The 13,888-nt window shown below is 38.2% G+C and overlaps 1 long non-coding RNA gene and 1 other non-coding gene across 3 annotated transcripts in view; both read right to left on the bottom strand.

Moving 5' to 3' along the window:
- The window catches only part of LOC107497560, an 88,571-nt gene that overhangs the window by 47,101 nt on the left and 27,582 nt on the right, over positions 1-13,888 (bottom strand). For both annotated transcript variants that reach the window (XR_004950049.1, XR_004950050.1), the window contains exon 7: positions 13,148-13,231. This is a non-coding gene — a long non-coding RNA (uncharacterized LOC107497560). The remainder of the gene's footprint in view (positions 1-13,147; positions 13,232-13,888) is intronic.
- LOC118601135 lies at positions 7,530-7,601 on the bottom strand. Its single transcript, XR_004950224.1, has one exon. It is a non-coding gene; the product is annotated as a small nucleolar RNA SNORD113/SNORD114 family (small nucleolar RNA).

Below are 13,888 nucleotides of genomic sequence, written 5' to 3'. Positions count from 1 at the left end.
TTCCATTTGTTCAATTATAACAATACTCCAATATCTGGGAATGCAAAGACACTAGAAATAAATCCTAAATGATGCTAATATCTACCTACTTGTTAGTCACAGAAAAAACTGAGTAAATCATTCTTGGGTTGTTAATAAAAATTTAGTGAACACAATCTGATCAATCATAATGTTTCCTATATGATACATTTTCAAGATGTGGCCATAATTGCTTTTCATTCTATAAGATATTGACTCAATCAAATATCCATTTGTGTAAATGTTTCCTGTTGCTTTTAAAAATGAATGCAGCAAAAGTAGCACCTGCAGGGAAATTTATAGCATTGAATGCTTACGTCGGAAAAGAAGAACAAAGTGTCTACTGACGGATGAATGGATAAAGAAATTGTGGTATACACACAAACGGTAGAATATTATTCAGCCTTATTAAAAAAAAAAAAAAAAGGAGATTCTGTCATTTGCAACAACATGGATGACCCTGGAGGACACTACGCTAAGTGATATAAGATGCATTTCTCACTTATGTGCAACATCTAAAAAAATTCAGACAAAGACAGTAGAATGGTAATCACCAGGAGTGGGGAGAGGAAAGAAACAGGGAGATATTTGTCAATAGGTATGTTATTAGTTTGGCTGTAGTAATTATTTCACTATGTATATTAATTGAAACATCATATTATACACATGAAATATATATAATTTTTATTTAAAGAAGAGATTTCAAATCAGTAATCTAAATTTCTACTTTAGTAAACTAGAAAAAGAACAAATTAAGTCCAAAGTATCCAGAATAAGAGAAATGATAAAAATGAAATCAGAAATTTAAAACAGAAAATTAATGGAGAAAAATCAATGAAGCCAAAATCTGATTCTTTGAAAAGATCAATCAATAAGCCTCTATACCCAGGCTAACTACGGGGGGGGGGGGGGGGGGGTGGGAATGGAGAGGACGCAAATTACTAATAACAGAAATGAAAGAGGAGAAATCATCACAATTCCCATGGATATTAAAAGAATTGTCAAAGAACACCACGAACAATTCAATGAAATGGACCTATTCCTCAAGAGACACAATTTGCTAAAATTCATTCAAGAAGAAACAATTTGAATAGGCTTATATCCATTAAAGAAATTGACTCAATAATTAATAACCTTCCAAAACAGAAAGCATCAGGCCCAGGTGGGTTCACTGGTGAATTCTACCAAATATTTATGGAAGAAATTATCCCAATTCTCTACACTCTCTTTCAGCAGATGGAAGCAGAGGAAATACTTCCTCACACGTTCTGTGAGGCCAGCAGTGCCAAAACAAGAGAGACATTATAACAAAAAAGAAACTACAGAACAATATCTCTTATGAACAAAGATGCAAAAACCCTCAACGAAAGATTAGCAAATTGAATCTCAGCAAAGTATGAAAAGATATATACGATGACCAACTGGAATTTACCCAAAACATGCAATGCTGTTTCTACTTTCAAAAGTGAATTAATGAAATCTGTCACATCAACAGGTTAAGGAAGAAAAATCACATCATATTAATAGATGCGCAAAAAGCACGTGACAAAATCCAACACCCATTCATGATAAAAACCCTCATTAACTACAAATAGAGAGACATTTCTTCGACTTGACAAAGAACCTAGCGCTAACATCATATTTAGTGATGAAAAATTAGAAGCTCTCCCACTAAGATCAGTAGCAATGTCAGGATATTCCCTCTCAACACTTCATTTCAACGTTGTGCTAGGGGTTAGAGCTAATGCAATAAAGCAAGAAAAGGAAATAAAAAGTATACTATTCGTGAACAAAGAAATAAAACTGCCTTTGTTAACGAACACATGTTCATCTGTGTAGAAAATACATACAAAAGTCAATCACTTTCCTATATGCCAGTAATTAGCAAGTATAATTTGAAATTAAGAATACAATACTGTTTACATTAGAATCCAAAAAATGAAATACTTAGGTATAAATCTAACAAAATATGTGCAACTAATGAAACTAATCAAAAAAGAACTAAATAAATGAAGAGATATTCCATGTTCATGGACAGGAAAACTCATTGTCAAGATGTCAGTTCTCTACAACCTGATTTATAGGTTGAACGCAGTCCCAATCAAAATCCCGGCAAGTTATTTAATGGATGTAGATAAAATGGTCTTAAAGTTCTTGTGAACAGGCAATACGCCCAGAACAGCCAATACGATATTGAAGAAGAACGAAGTGGGAGGACTGGCAAGCCTTCATATACGGCTACAGCAATCAAGTCAGTGTGGTATCAGCAAAATAGACAAACAGATCTACGGAACGGAACAGAGAGCCTAGAATACAGGCCCACATAAAGAGAGCCAACTGATCTCTGACAAAGGAGCAACTCAACGAAACAAGACAACCGCTTCCACAAACGGTGCTGCAGCGACTGGGTATCTGCACGCAGAGAAACGCATCTAAGCACAGGCCTTACCCATCTCACCAAGTGGACTGCAGACCGAAATGCAAAAGGCGAAACAATAAAACTCCTAGCGGGTAACGTAGGAGGGAATGTAGACGACCTTGGGTTTGGCGATGACTTTTTAAATGCAATGCCAAAGATACGATACATGAAAACCATAATTAATAAACTAAACTTAATTAAAATGAAAATTTTCTTCTGTGCGAAGAAACTGTCAAAAGAACAATCAGATAAGCCACAGACTGAGAAAAAATATTTGCAAAAGACACACCTGATAATTGACTGTTACCCAAAACAGACGAAGAACACTTAAAAGTCAACGATAAGAAAACAAACGAGCTAATTAAAAATGAGCCTGAGACCTGAAGAGACACCTCACGAGATGCGCAGCTGACAAATGAGCGGATGCGAAGATGCTCCACGTCAGACGTCATCGGGGAAACGCGAACGAAAACAACTAGACAGCACGGCGCGCCCATTAGAACGGGTGCTGCAGTTTCTGACAAACCTAAACGTTCTCACCACACGATCTAACAATCGTACTCCTTGGCGTTTCCCAAAGAAGCTGAAAACTTACGTCTACCCAAAAACCCGAATATGGATGTTTATAGCAGTTTTATTTATAATTACCAAAACTTGGAACCGACCAACACACCCTTGAGCAGGTAAAAGAATGAACTACGTGCCATCCAGACGAAGAAGATTATTCAATGCTGAAATAAAAGGAGCTACCGAAACCATGAAAAGACGTGGAAGACACTTAAATGTGCGTTACTAAGTGAAAGAAGACAATGCGGAAACACTGCATACTCTATGGTTCCGAACATAGGACATTCTGGAAAAGGCAAAACCGTAGTGATGATCAAAGGATGAGAGGTTGCCGGAGGTTCGAGGGGTGGGGGTGATGAAGAGGCAGAGCTCAGCGATTTTCAAGGCAGTAGAACGTTCTGTGTGATACCATAGTGGTGGATAGGCATCATTATACATTTGTCTAAAGCCACTGAATTTACAACCAAGAGTGAACCCTATTGGAATTTATAGACTTTAAATGATAGCATGCCAATGTAGGTTCATAAATTATATCAAACCACTCGTGTGGGATGCTAATAACGGGGAAGGCAGTGTGGGGGGGAACAGAGGGGTTATGGGAGATCCCTACCACCTGCTCGATTTTGCTGTGAACCTAAAACTGCTGTAAAAAATAAAGTCTTTTTTAAAAAGAGGCGACATCGGAAATAAAAAATGTCTGCTGCTCATCACCAGCAATACCGACTCTTACATGTGGTTGTCTTTTTATGTTTCTTTCCCTAAACTGTAAGAGCCTCCATCTGTTTATTTTACTGGAACTCAACACTTCCAAATTGTATTAGTCCTGTTCCTTATTTCATTACAGACTCTCATAATAGGCCCAATTAAGACCATCCTAGTCTTCATTCAGTTACTTATTTCGGGCTTTTATTCACGCACTGATTTACTCATAGAAGTATAATCTACACTCGAGAACTTCACCAGACCCAAAACAAGGTCTGACACTTTCAGACTTCTGCTTTATATCATTTCCCACAGAGATAACTGCCTAATTTTCTTTTTTCAGATGGCTATCAGAGGTACAGTGCTTAATCGTCATTCTTGATTCAGACATCCCAGGACGCTCGCCATTGGTCTAAGCTCGGACTCTTTCTCTTTTTTCATTTGCACCTTCGTTTATCGATTCATTCATTGACTAACAGTAACAAAATGGACACATAAAAATCCCCAAACCCCAAGAATAAGAATGCTGAAACTGCTAAGATCAACAGATGAATCTTAATATCACACACATATAATTAAACTCCTTGCTTCTTAGTGCTGGCCCATGCTTGCTCCTTGTTATTTAATTTGCCCATATTTTAAATATGGTACAAAAAAATGACCATGAACCCATTATTTTACCCCAAAATATGATTGACAATATCAACCATATGCTTATGTGCTTCTTTTAAAGAGTCAAAAAACCTCAGTAGCTTGAAGAAATTTAAGTTAACTATGGTGAAAAAATAAAATGGAATAGTAATCAACTCTGCAAGTAATGGAAATGTCCTCATCTTAGTGACTCATAAAATCATCAATACCCACGAACATACTAAGTGGATTAGAAATCTGAAGGGCACTAACAGCTGTTTATATGCTCATTACTCTCAGATTGAACTAACGAGATCACATTTTCTTGTTTTCAATAAGCATCAGTACCTTCCAAACAATAAAAACAGTGTTAATTTCTATCTCTATGTGCTCCTTACCCAAACAGATATCAGATTTCATCAATTTACATTGGAACTGAGTGCCTCAGAAATGTATTAATATTAATAAATATGCTAGACACTCATAATTAGGGCACATACGGCTCTCCTTGTCTTTGTATATTTATTTCATCGTTTATTAATTTACTTATAGTAATACTATACTGACCTATTAACTTAATAGCCTGAGAACAAAACCCTAAATATTACTAACATCTGCTCTAAGCTTATTTACCATGTAGGCTGAAGGAGGTCTCTGGCCTCAGAGGTGTAGGGTTTAATTAAAATCACGATTCAGACACCCCGGAATGTTCACGAGCGGTCCACACTTGGCACCTTCTCTTCATTCACTCGTGTCTCTGTTTATTGACTCCCTCATTAAGTCACTAATAATGACAAAGTCAATACTTGTGAATAAAAAAAAAATCTAAAAATAAGAGCCTAGAATATGACTGAGCTGTATCTACAGGCTTATTTCCCGTAAAACTAAAAGATGACGTCTTTTTTGTAATGGATCTGAACATTATACATGCAGATTATCAACTTCCTTGCTTTACATCAATCTCATATGTACACTTTGTCCATGCTCGCCCTTCTTTCAATTTTTTTTCGCGTCTTAAGGATGGTACGTGTGGTAGCCAGCCTCCGAGATGGCTCCCACTGCCCCTGAGCTCTGGCCGTCCTGGCCCTGTGTCGCCTCCGTTAACGCACGCCTGGCGTCTGTGTCCAAGTGATGGTGTATGACCCGAGTCTACACTACACGTACGTTTGGGCTTCCGCCTTCCTCTCTCTTGGACTGGCTGCTGCAGAGGAAGTCATGTGGTGAGGAGACTCAAGCAGTTCTGAGAAGAGGTCCAGGAGGGAAGGGCTGTGGCCTCCCACCAACCCGCTCCGATGTGCCGGCCATGTGAGTGAGCCACGGACGCAGGTCCCCGGCCCCAGTCGAGCCCTCAGATGACTGCACTTCCACCTGAAATCTCGACTGCAAACCCACGATAGGAAAAACTGCCCACTGTCCTGGACTCCCGCCCCAGAGAAACTGTGACTAATAAACGTTCACTGTCGTTTTAAGCATCAATAGATAACCAATACAATACAACGACCAACCAACCATGGTCACGTCTTACGATGACCCTGTCTTCCCTCTTCCTAGCTGTCCCCTTCTAGCAGAATCGATGGCCAAGATCTTATCACTGAAAACAATGTTTAAATTGACCATGGCATAAAATATTACATTAAAAACTCCAAAAATGAATAAAAGCCCTCCGTTATTTTTAATGGACCTCGGCTGCACCGAAATGGACTAATCATAAACTCTGGTTAATTTCCGTTACTGGTCCCTGCATGGCATCCTTTGATTTTATTTATGCATTCAGTATTTATTCCTTTGACAATGTCATAAGGAACAAACCACCTAAACCAAGTCCGTGAACTCTGACTACTGTCTACCACAGTCTCTAGGCTCCGTACCCACAGAGGTAAAAGCTAAAATATTTATTACTATTGAACAGGTAAATCAGCTACTGCATTTTCGTTCTGCAAAGTAAAACGCACATTTATACAGAATGGAACGGCAGAGACTAGCGTTTTTCAGTGGGCTGGAATCACGAGGGACTAGGTTAATCATAAACCTCGATTCCTATCACATTCTCAATATCGACTCGAGAATGACTCTAGTGTTAATGTATTGACTTACTTAGGGCTAAATTTTTCATTAGTGTAGTAAACACTGTTAGACGCAGCACCCGACACGAGAGTCATAACGTAACCGGTGCCACTATCCACCTGTATGCACTCCCTAACCACCTAGCTCACAGCCTCAATAATCTTTTTCAAAGACCATATTTGTGCATTGCTTAGAGCGTGCCATGAAGCATCAGTCCAAAATTTACCCTAATTTATACATCTATTGACCCACTGATGTGTCTTTCATTTAATTAGGCATAAAAGATTAATTTGATCATTTATTCAATTTTTTAGAGAAAAAGAGTAAAACCCACCATAACCCAGAATTGAAAGATCATTTCATGCAACTGCATTATGTACTTTGTCTAAAATGAGATGAGTCTAGATTTTTTTCTTCATCTGAAATGACTGAATCATTATCTTTGTATTATGACACCCACTTCTCACTAACTCATGCTCTCTGCCTTCTTTTGAATAACTGACCAAAATATAAACTCATCTGTTCATTCATGCACTTTAGCAATACATTCAAAACGAATGCAAGCCAGGACACTGGGCAAGAATACTGACTGATTCTAGCATCTGGCCCTACGCTCACTGTGCACGGATATAACCTGCTACGTCCTATCTGCTCTTGTAAACAAAAGTCAGAACACAATTAGTGTGATTATACTTATCATATTCTGAAGACTGGTCTGTGCTCGGCCTTTACTCAATCAGGCACTTATCTAAACAAATACGTTTAATGTAAATGATTTGCTCCTTTTCTGAATGGAACAGACAGCCAGCTCCCCGCCACCAACCCAGAACAATGTGGACTCGCATGTGATACGTGACATCCCTCATGGAAGAGAGTGACCTATTGCGGTTGCTGAACGCAGCGCTTCGGGAAATCCCAGAATTAATGATGATCCCTGCTCCGCTGCAGAGCCACACACCTGGCCACTGTTATGGGCACACTCCTTACTCATGCTCGCATCACCCCACTCACAGTTCACAGACATTAAGAGCTAGAGCTCAAGAGCGTCAAGAACCTGACGTTCAGTGACTCCTAATTTTGCTGTATCTCCTCTCCCCTCCGAGGAAATAACAAGATGCCTTTTCTCTAAATGGACCTCAAAGTTAGAGGGTTTAATCAAAATCTTTGACTCATACACCTCAGAGTACTCATCATTTGTCTATACTGGACACCTTTTAATTCCCTCATTTACTACTACTACTACTAATAATAAATCAATCAAATCCCACGAATCAAAAAAAGCCTAAGAACAAGCGTCCCAATGCCCATTTTCCACAGTGCTAACAGATGACAGTCTTTGCCATGCGTGTGTGTTTGCGCATCTAAATTAATCAACATCCTTGCTTCATACCAGTTCCATTGGTTGGTCCATGCTTGGCCCTTTCTCATTTAAAGATGATGTAATGAGTCACCAAGGGATCCTTAATCTTACTCCACAACTAGAACACCAACAATTTTGTCCATCTTGCTATGTGTTCCTCCCTCAAGAAATTAGGCTAAATCTTTATTAATGGAGAAGCACTTAAATGAGCTGCAATGCAAAAATAAAGCACAGCGTGAAGCGGCCCCCAAAATGAATGAAACGCCTTTTGTCTTTTTCATGGGATTTTAGTTGTATAGAATCAGGTTAATCATAGATCCCAATTTGGGCCTGTGCTGGTCTTACTTGGTTTTATTTATTAATATATCCATTTATAACTTTGAAAAATTCAATTGACACCCAGAAACCAACCTCCCAATCCAAGAACATAAACTCTAACCGTTACATCAATCTCCTCTCTCCTTACCCAGAGTGTGTAAAAGCCAAGATCTTTAGCATGAGAGAATGATGAAATCGTCTGTGGTGTGTTGTTCATTTGGTAAAAATGCAGACACTCAAAGGAAACAAAGAACCTATCTTCAGATTTTTTTCTAATGGGAGTTAGTGTTGCACTATTAGATTAATTATAAACTTGGGTCATTTTCATAATCTCATCATTGTCCAAGAATGGTACACCTTACTTATTGACTTATTTAATAATACAGTGAACCCCAACATGAGAATAAGAGCCATTATCTGTCAGAAACAACTACCCCCGTACTCCCCGCTAACAGATTTAACAGCTCAGTGACTGCTGTCAGTGACCCTCACGTGCAAGATCGAATCAATATAAATCTGCTTTGTGGCATGTTCTCACCAATCGTGCACAAATTTTTCTGATTTATGTGTCTGGTGATTCATCATTTATTCATGTATGTAATTAAGAATAAAGGAAATTAATTCTCTACCCTTTTTTCTAGAGAATTTGTCTATGCTAGTGTCTATGTGGACTTTAGCCAAGGGAAACTAAAGTTCTCTTTCTTCATCTGGACAACATCTGGGCACACCCAGAGCAATCACCTTTGGTTCGCAGCACGTGCTCCTCACTGGCCCTTGCTCCGCCTCCTTCTGAATAATTAATCAATATGCAAATGTACTCCTTCGCTGCCTGACACAAACAGCTCAGTATCAACCACAGCAGTGTTTACACTGCCTCCATGCTCATGGTCCACGAACACACCCGATTAACGCCTCTCGGAGTTTTTATAACACTCAGTGAACAGAGTTAGACTCATCATAACTCTGGTTCTATTACGCTCCCTCTTTCATTGAGACAATTATTTAAGCGATTGTTTATTTATGTAAACTTTTTTTGTCCTTTTTCTAATTAAAATACCCCATCGAACAATTAAAGCAGCAACATAGCCTCTTCGGTATATCTGGCCATACTGCCCTCACGGAAGGGTCCGCAGCTAGGATCTGTTCATCTGTGAAGCCCAGTCTTTCAAATATGCACCGAAAATAATCGATGTCTTATTTCGTAATGTCATAATTGGTCCAAATGTGGCCCTCCTTATTTCATTCATTTACACATTTCTTTATCCATTCATGCGGTCTCTTCCCAAAGAGTTCGTCTTATCTCTTTTTTTACAACAGTCCCCAGATTTCCAGACAGGGGTTAATCACGGTTTTGCATTCAGACCCAACCCCCACTCCAGGAATCATCATTGGGCCAAGCCCTACATTCTTCTGACAAACTGTTAACAAAAGTAACAATTCATTAATTGACCATTCACTGATCCAATAATAATTAATCAGTGAATATAAATCACAAAATCTCAAAAATAAGACCCCTGAATTATCACTAAGATCTCTCTGTATGCTCATTTCCCATAAAACTTATCCATTAGGTCTCTGTCTGCCGTGGCCCTCAGTGGAGCTCACAGGCTTTCTTCATTGAGAGAAAAATGTTGAAATTGACTGTCACATGAAGAAAAGAGAGTAGCAAACATCTCTGAAAATGCATGAAACATCGTCCGCCTTTCTATGAAAGAGTCGTCGGTCATGTGGAGTTGAATTAACCATCATTACCCGTGGTCGTAATATAAACATCGGTTGTATAAAATAAAAGTCATTATCCTTATTTCATAATAAAGAGCATCACTGGTGTATGTTTTACATCTTTTAAATAAAATATGAATCTATTCATTCGCTTATAACAATATGTAATTATGTCATTAGTGTAATTATAACTCTGGACAAAAACTTTGAATAGTATTAACATGATCATATGCTCAGAGTAAACCATCTTAAATTAATCTTAACTCTTATCATAGGATACAATCTCGTCATTAGTCCACAATCATTTTTTAAATTAGAAAATTATTTATTTATGCAAACATTTTGCTCTTTTCTTAATAAAATCAACAATCAGCCACCCACCATCCATCCATAACAACCACATTCAATCATGGGCATACCTGTCTATTTGCTCACGGCCAAAAGGGGTGAAACCTTGATCTATTGCTTTCCCAGACCACAGTGCAGCAGACAAATTTAAAAATCTATGTTCATAATTAAACAACGTGTATCTGTCCTAGTTTTCATTCATTCTTTCGTCTCTTTCCTTACTCATGAATTATTTGACTTGTAATTTTAAACACCCATACCCAAGCAACACAGGGCCCGAGAACAGGATCCTGAATACTCCTTCCTCACACCACCAGAAATTTACCACAGAGGAAGTAACTAGACCTCTTCTTGTGATGACCTCAGAGCCACAGAGTTGAACCAAACCCTTAATTCAAACACCTGGGATGCTCACCATGGAACTAGACTTGACACTTTTGGTCTTCATTACTATCTTCCTTTCTGAATCATTTTTACACGCATAAATTATAATACAATCAATACCCATAATCACAAATGCCAAGAACAAGATGAATGACTGTTAAGTCTATTCACACTTGTCCCACATGATGTCTTTCTGCAATGTCCTTCCGGGTTGCACGCGAGGACCGATCAACAGCTGTGCTTCGCCTCAGTGCCACACCGAGGACAGGTTTTTGCTCGTCTCTCTAACGTGTCCATATTGTAAAGATGGCAGAATGAATAACGAGGAACCACCACCTTTTCTCACAATGAAAACAGTGCAACTTTCTCCCACGTTCCTACGTTCACCGCCCTCAACAGGTAAACAGCCTCCACTGTGATTAAGAGAGGGACGTCTGAACAGATTCTGGTGCCGCACTAAAACGGACTATTATGAGGCCCTGAAAATTATGAATCACGAACTCTGGTTCATATTCCCATCCTTGGTCAATGGTTGGTGTTTCTATAAACTCCCTAAAATCGGAAATACCATTACATGTTTTTAAGTGGATGTGACTTTTACACTGCCAGGTGGACCATTAACTGGATCATACCATACGTGCATTACTGGCGCAAAAATTGCGCTTCTTTTTATTTATCGGCTTGTTTTATTTTTATTTTTAAGCAATGTAGTAGCATCACTGAATCCGACATCCTACTCTAGATTGAGGCTCACTGTAACCATCACATGTGCGCATGGGCAGACTCCTGACTCTTAGTTATTAGCCCAGGAATCACGTTCATGAACTTTATGTGTGCAGAACGGGACTGACTTAAACCTAGCATCATGGCACGTTCTCACCAATAACCCCAGCTCTATCTACCTTTCTGATTTTATCAATTCTTTCACTTATTTTTATTTATGAATTAAATAACATGATCATTTATTCATTTTTCTAAAAATACATTGTATACTAAATATAGAAAATGTATAAATATGGGTGATAATACATAATATAAATATAAAATAGAATAAAATTATATATAATATAGTAAACTCTTCAACTGAAACTCAGAATCGAAATACCACTATTACATATATGTGTCTCCACGTACCTAATCCAAGTACGAAGAGACTAGTCCCATTTTCTTCAAATGGAAAGCAGCATGGTATAGCAGGATTAATACTTAACCTTATTTCACATCACATGCTCTATACTGTCTGCTGTTCGCCCTATTTTAAGTAATCATTTGAGATATAATCATAGTCACACGATAACTTTTAACAATATATAATTACTCGAGAATCTACAGACCCTATACTTGAACTCCAAAAATACTACCAACTGCCCACAGGCTCCTCACCCACAGAAACAACTGACTATATGTGTCCCTTTTCATTTGTTTTGTTTTGTTAATAAATTCAGTGAACACAATTAGATGAATCCTAACTGGTGTCACATAACACATTCTCAACACTGGCCCACGCTTGCTTCCTTCTAATTAGATAGTTAGGCAACCATTTGTTTACGTAAACATTTTTTCCTTCTTCTCAATAAAGCCAGCAACCAGCACCCTCCCAATATGGACCCTTAGCTGCATCCGACTATGTGCCTATGTGTCTTGAGTCCCTTCGTGCTCCAAAGGGAGCAATAATTTTTAGCTACGTGTTATATTGGAACTCTCCGTAAACAAAAATATTACTAGGAATACTTGTTTCATGACACATTCTCATAAATGATCCACATGTGACCCTTTTCATCTTCACCCACTTACACATTTACCCATGCTTGCGGTCACCAATTCATGCACATCCATGCAACTCTCACCCAGGAAGAGCTAAGTAAGACCCAAGAGCCAAATCCCCAATGGACTTGAACTTCATCTCTCAGCTCAGATCCCTTAGAGGAAATAACGAAGTCTCTTTCTAACAGACCTCAGAGTGTTGGATTTAATCGACATTATTTTATTATTTTATTCATGGCTTTACTGATAAAAATTGATTCCCACGAATCACAAAAAAACAAGAACAATATCTTTGAATATTGCAGGGAGCTGTTTACAGGTTTCTTTCCCACGGAGCTAATAAATGAGATCTCTTTTTAACTGGACCTCAGTGTTGCACATATGGATTAATCAAAACCTTGCTTCGTGCCCATCCACGTGTTTTACCACTCTTTGTTTGCTCATCTTTTCTTTAATTTATTCGTATTTTAAAAACTAGTAGAACAGACTTACCATCTCACCCTATAACTAGAACACTGAAACTTTCTATCATCCCAGGAGCTTTCTCCCAATGATCTGGTGACTGGCCTCATCATCAATAGAGCAATTTTCTTAAAATGTGGTGCAAAAATAAATGGAATATTAAGCAACTGTGAAAATGAATGCGAAACCTTCCAAGTTTGTTTTTAATGTACCTCAGTTGTACTAAAATGGATTCATCTTACTCGGTGGTTCATTACACACCCCAGTAGTGGTCCACACGGGGCATTCGCGGCCCTGTTTACATCTGCGGTAGCTGCTCATTCCTCTGAAACAATTTCATGGCTGACGTGAACCCACTCCAAACCAAGAACGTGAACTCGGTTACTTACCAGTCCCTTTGCTCCTTATTCACAGAATTAACACTCAAGACCTTCATCGCTAGATAATGAATATGTTAGATGGGTATATTGAATCTGTGGAGGAAAAGGCAAATTTCAGAAAATTGAAGAAGTAGGGTAGATTTTTTTTTAAGACCTTAGTTCTATTGTACCTGTTTTATCATAAAAACCTGGGCTGTCATCACAGTCCATTAACCTGAGAATGGTTCTTTTAATTTATTTTCTTAAATTATAAATGTATATAATATACTGACAACTGCTAAATCAACACCCTGGTAGAAGAATTAGGAACTATAGCAATTCCAAGTTCTGTCTGTCGAACCCACATAGATAAGAGCCTGGATGATCTTTTCCATGGGTCCTCCTCGATTATAATTAAATTTACATTCTTATTCCTTGACATATTCTCACCGCTGATCCATGCTTAACACTATAAAGTATTCATTTGTGTTTACTTTTCATTTGTTTATTCATAAAATAACATACATATTTTCATTTTCCAAAACAAATGCAAAATGATCTATTACAGGTAAGTGACTCTACGCTCTTTACGCAAAAGTGGACAGAGCCCCCAAAACCCTTCTATTTACATGGATATTGGAAGAGTAGAGTGAGATTAATAAACTTTTTTTACTGACATAGTATCCTCATGATTTGTCCTCTTTTAGATAATCTCTTTCTTCATTCACTTATAATAATATTAACGACATGGTGAACCTACATATCCCGGGC

Source organism: Rousettus aegyptiacus, unplaced genomic scaffold (assembly GCF_014176215.1).
Source record: "Rousettus aegyptiacus isolate mRouAeg1 unplaced genomic scaffold, mRouAeg1.p scaffold_m13_p_3, whole genome shotgun sequence".
In the NCBI taxonomy this organism is placed as follows: domain Eukaryota; kingdom Metazoa; phylum Chordata; class Mammalia; order Chiroptera; family Pteropodidae; genus Rousettus; species Rousettus aegyptiacus.
The sequence above is the reverse complement of the archived record's forward strand: the minus strand, read 5'-3'. Positions and strand labels throughout refer to the sequence as shown.